Here is a 5,834-nt window from a genome sequence, read left to right as displayed (position 1 = left end):
GACCCACTGAAGCTCGAGCTCACTGTGCTTGGCCAGCAGGCGAAATCGGGAAAGATTGGGTGGAAAAGAAAGACAGGTAGATTAACCGGAGCAGGATTACACCTGGCTACACTGCAGCAAGAAAAGAGAAAACTAGGTCAAAGTATGGTATAGTCAAAAGGGTAATGAAGTACATAAACAAAGAACGCGAGGCACATGTGTCACTACCACTCACTGTCGTGCGACACCCGCAAGAAGCTGAGCAGTTCTTGACAAGCCTTCGCCCTGATGCTTCTAGTGTATAGAAACATTGGTTACATTAGCGGCTGAGGACTGAGACGGTTATATGCAGGTTACAGCGCACTTTTTTTTTTTTGCGGCACCAAACGTACGTCCTGGCCACTGGCGCCACAAGTAAAGCTGTAGGTCAAGCCATTAGCTATAACCAATATTTTGTGAGCGCGACGCTCAGCCACAGAGAACAAAGCAAGTCGTGCACGACGTGGCATTATGGCAGCTGGAAACTGCAGCTGTAGGTCAGGGTCTGCGCGACGCAGGCGCGAAGAGGTAAAGTTCTCAGAATCTCAAAAAGACGGCGTGATCTCCACCGCCCGTGAGCTAGGTACACCTGTAAAGCCCACATTTTGAATCGGAGGTGTGCCCGCACAGCTCGCAGTTGTGTTCAGACTTCATACGGCGGCACACTGACGATAATGGACGTCAAAATCCACGGATAAAAAGTACGTCACAGAGGTAAAGGCTTAAAGGGAAGGCAAAGATCATCACCATCATCATCATCACAGCCGGACTATATCCACTGCAGGGCAAAGGCCTCTCCCATTTTCTTCCAATTAACCCGGATCTGTGCAAGCGGCATACACAGAGACTTAAAAAAAAAAAAAACGAAAAAAAAATAAAGAAGATCCCAAACATACGTGAAGCCTGGAATCTGAGCAGGGTGTTCGGCACGGGGGTAGAATTCCAATATGGTTAGAGATTTTATTATATAATTACAAACATTGACCCGAAAGGGTTGATACAGAAGGAGGTACTGATGTAAATCTTTCTGCGGGATCTCCTGTTATACAATACATGAAAATGAAAGCATGGGTCACGCAGAGAAGCAAGATAAAGCTTACTAATATTTTTTCTAGCATCGTGGAGTACCAACTTTGTGTAATACATGATGTTATACATTAGTAAGCAACCTGAAATATATTTTCAAGGCAAAAACAAAGGCGAATGTCACATATGATGAGCGAGAGAAGAAGCGAAAAGAGCGATGTTAAAGTACAAGATGGTCTATTCTTGGGTAAAATACACGAGCATGTGGCCCCTATCTTCGGAGCGTCGGTTCGTCTTACCTGACTGGGCACCAGAACTAAATCAAGGCACATTCTAAGCATCATCTGCAGGTCCCTCTTTGCCTGGGTCACTTTGCTTCGACATCAGGTTCTACCAGCCGGTATCGGGCTTTAAAGAGAGCGATCACTTCCTCGTGTGTTTACGTGAAAGAAGCTGAGTGAATGAAATATATATTGTCACGTGTTGGTGACAATGCTGAAGGCACCAAACGGAGAGGCTTGTGTTGCACTTAAATGAATTCTTTATTGGGCTGACTTGCGCCTGCAAAAGAATTGAGTAACTAGGAGGCGACCATAGGAGGAAGCGTCCTCTGCGCTCAATTTAATATCGGTGAAGAAACATCTAGATAAATAAGGCCCACAACGGTGACTAGAACAACCTAGAACAATGTAGAAGCAGACGCAAGTGGCGGTATTCATTCGAGATAAACCTCGACCCATCTTGCTCGGCAAAGTAAATGATAAAGCTGTGCCCGACGGCTTGAGAGTGCACAAAGAGAAGAAAATACCCGTGGCATTACCTAGATCATTCTGCGCGTAACAAGCGAAGTGATAAGGCCGCATACTTGGGCTGCTGGCAGCAACAAGTAAAACTTGCAGTAGTTTGTGGCATACCAGAACATGAAAAGAAAGCGTATTAATAAAAAAGAACACATTGAACGCAAAAATCAAAATGAATTGCTAAAAAGTATTTAAAGAAGGAAAATAATGCAGACTAAGAAATTTAGTAATGCTGTGGGTCTTTCTACAAGGTATTTTTTAGGGAGGTGTGTAATGCACCCTGAAAAGGGGCTGGTTTAATAGTTAATAAAAACGCAAAGTAGTTTGCCATAGTTAATTTCTACTTTCGATAGTAGAACAAATGCACCCTGAAAAGGGGCTGGTTTAATAGTTAATAAAAACGCAAAGTAGTTTGCCATAGTTAATTTCTACGTTCGATAGTAGAACAATACTTTTTTATTTTATTATTATTTAAACATACTGTCAATCCACTGGGGATTTTAACAGGAAGGGCATTTAGTACAAAGCATATCAGGGTGATAAGGACTACATGGCTAAAAATGTCAGATGCAGAGCGCGTAGTCTTAAAAGGAACTTAAAAGGTGAAACGATGGGGATACAGTGTCACACTTCATTACATATAGAACGAAAGGAAGAAGATGGTTTGCACGGTATAAAAAAAAGCAGAACCGAACAAGGGTAAATAGGGTACGCCTCAGGTCGCAGATGAGCCAACGTTTCGACAAGTGGACTTGTCGAAACGTTGGCTCATCTGCGACCTGAGGCGTACCCTATTTACCCTTGTTCGGTTCTTCTTTTTACTTCATTACATAGTTATACAGGGAAGATCATTCTTATACAACAAGATCACTGACGCCTGGCAAACATGATCACACTAATAAGTTAGGCATGGCCCACATAGCATCATACAGAAACAATATGAACGAAAAATGTAGCACTTAGTGGTACAAAAGGTCTTAGTGGATATGTTGTTTGTCAATAGTGATAGGAATTTTAATAACAGTACTTCGGGCGCGGTGCATTTGTATCCCTTATCTTAGAAGAAGTAAGCATTTTAACGGTATATCAAGGTCGATTAAGGACAAAGAACGTGCCATCTTTTAAATCGAATCAACTCGAATGAAATTTATTTCACATCCATACATAATATAATGAGGACGTCAACAACGAGTCAGCACTTATGGGGCTGTCTGACTGAACAGTCTTGGGGCTTCGCAGATGTCTTAAAAATAAAAATGTAATATATCAATAGGAACCTTTATTGCCAATTTCTAGATAGTACAAAATAGGTTGTCTGACGTACCAAGATGCTTGTCGGCGCGCCAGTCAGAGCAATTGTTGACGTCTCTAACTCAAACATATTGTTAAAGGTGGAATTCCCACAGAAGTGTAGAACACTAGTTCAGGCTCTAAAGCCGCTCGTTTATGAACGCCCTCTGCTTCGTCGTCGCCTGGCGGACCAAGTCGCTTTGTCTTCGGTTGTCTCAATGCCAGCACGGTAAGCCATATAACGCTTCCCTCCGCAAAAGCTCTGTCCCAGTGCGCTATGGGTGGGTGAAGTAGAGCGTGAATTGTACGGTTTGTGGCGCGTCACACGTACCATGTCGGAGGTTGGCGGTACGGAGGACTACGCTTGCTGAGGGGTGATATGTGACGTCGGTGACTCGGAGCAAATTACGGTAAGGGCCTGTGTAGCGTGGCAGAACCTTTCCACAAAAGTTCTATCAGCGGCTTTGGAGCCAGATCAGAACGAGAGATCTGGGAGTAAAGTACACATCACAGTAGCGACTGTTGTAGCGACATTCTTGGAAGCCTTCGTAAGCATTGAGCCTGTCACGAGCAATCTGGCGGGCGTCGTTAGCGCAGGTGAGGACATCACGAGCATATGTACTGGTGGCGGTGCCAGCAGCAGATAGTGATGTGTCGAAATGTAGTAATAGGTGCCAGCTAAAGAGCAGATAGAATTGAGAGTAGCCAGCGGTATCATGGCGAGAGGTGTTGTAGGCGAATGTCGCGAATGGTAGAGGTTAACACCCCTGTTCCTGTGGTGTTATATGGACATATATGGACAACGCGTTTGTAAGCGTACAGTCAAGATTTTTTGCGAGTCGGTTGGTCTGGGGATGATAGACATATATGGACAACGCGTTTGTAAGCGTATGGTCAAGATTTTTAGCGAGTCGGTTGGTCTGGGGATGATAGGCAGTGGGAAATGTGTTGCTAACGGAGTACAGAGGAAGAATTTCGTCAATCCCTCTGGGGAGGAAGCAGCGATCACTATCTGTAAGTAGTTCACGAGGGGCACCATGGTGGAGTATCACGCCGCGGAGAAGAAATCAGCGACGTCTGCAGCGCAGCTGGTTGGGATGGCTCGAACAGTGGCGTACCGCGTAGCATAGTCGGTAGTGACGGCGATCCATTTGTTCACCGATGGGGAAACTGGAAATGGCCAAAGTAAGTCAATGCCAACACAGTAATTCAGGTCAGTCGGGATGGGCATGGGCTGCAGGTGTCCAGAAGGCAAAGCAGAGGTCTTCTTCCGCCGCTGGCACAACTCACATGCGGCCACTAGTGCTGGATGGAGCGGTAGAGACCCGGCCAGCAGAAACGGCGGCGCACGCTGTCATACGTGAGGGAAACGCCAAGGTGGCCCACCGTGGGAGTATCATGACACTGCTAGAAGATGGTAGAGCGCACATGTTGCGGAACGACAAGCGAGAGCTCAGCGCCATCAGGTCGCATACTGTGGTGGTATAGTGCGTCTCCTTAGAGCCCGAACATGGCTACGGTATATAGAATCCGGGTGGCCGGTAGTCAGATGTTCGCTGAGTGAAGATAGCGAAGAATGTGGTGAGAGGCTGCTAATGACAAGATCCATGCGTCGACGTCACAGTCGGTAGACCTCGGAGAATCGATGAGGCGACGGGACAAGCAACCTGCATCTCGTTGAAGCCATCCAGGCTTCTGAACGATGGAAAAGATGTTCTCTTTAATTCGTAACGTCAAGCGCCCAAACAGCAAATGGGGTTTTTGAGTGAAGATATCCAACACAAAGCATGGTGGCCCGTGATGTCTGTAAAGGTCGGCCAAAAAAATAAGGGCGGAATTTCGTAACGGCTCAAGCAAACGCTAGGCACTCCCTCTCTGAGATGGAATAATTTTATTCAGTCGTATATTAGGAGGCTTGCGGCATACGCAATAGCCCTGGTGTGGCTGGAGGGTCACAGAGCGAGTATTGCTAGCTACAATGCCATGGCCGCTTGCGTCAGTGCAGAGTTCAGTATGGACGGAATGGTTTAAATTGCCCAAAATGAGTGGAGTGGTTAAATTACCAATAGGCTATGAGAAAGCTCCAGCCTGTTCCGGGCCCCAGAGAAAGGTACAGCCTTGTTCAAAAGTCATGAAGCAAACAGAGTTTTGTCTCCGCCATAAAATGAAGCCGTCACTGCACCATGAAAGATTAAAGGGCCGTGAATGCTACGAGGTATTTCTTGCTGTAATACGAAATCATTTCCTAGCATTTTTAATGATATTTAGTTTTTAATAATAAAGTAATGGCTCCATTTTGCGGCTGAGACTAAACTCCTTCGGCTTCAGGACTTTGCCAAACACAGAGTTTCACAGAGTTGGCTGGAGAAAGTGAACGAAAAACAGTGACGTCGTTTATGTAAAGCAAACAAGTCGTCCACTTGAAGCCTCGCAGTAAGAGTCCATCATCCGTTCAAAAGTTGCAGGGGCGTTAAAAGGGCAAAATACATCACTTTAAGTTTACAGAGGCCATCAGGAGTGACGAGTGCTGTTTTTTCGTGGTCTTATTCGTTGACGGTGACAGACCGGTAGACAGAACGAAGGTCGATGGAGAATAGTAGCTGGCTCTGTGCAAGCAATCAAGTGCATCGTCGATGCGCGGATGAGGGCATACTTCTTTTTTGGTCAACTTATTGAGATGGCGATAGTCGACGCAGAACC

The sequence above is a fragment of the Amblyomma maculatum genome, chromosome 1, assembly GCF_055883805.1.
Source record: "Amblyomma maculatum isolate TAMU_Amacu chromosome 1, ASM5588380v1, whole genome shotgun sequence".
Lineage (NCBI taxonomy): Eukaryota > Metazoa > Arthropoda > Arachnida > Ixodida > Ixodidae > Amblyomma > Amblyomma maculatum.
Note: the sequence above shows the minus strand (reverse complement) of the source record.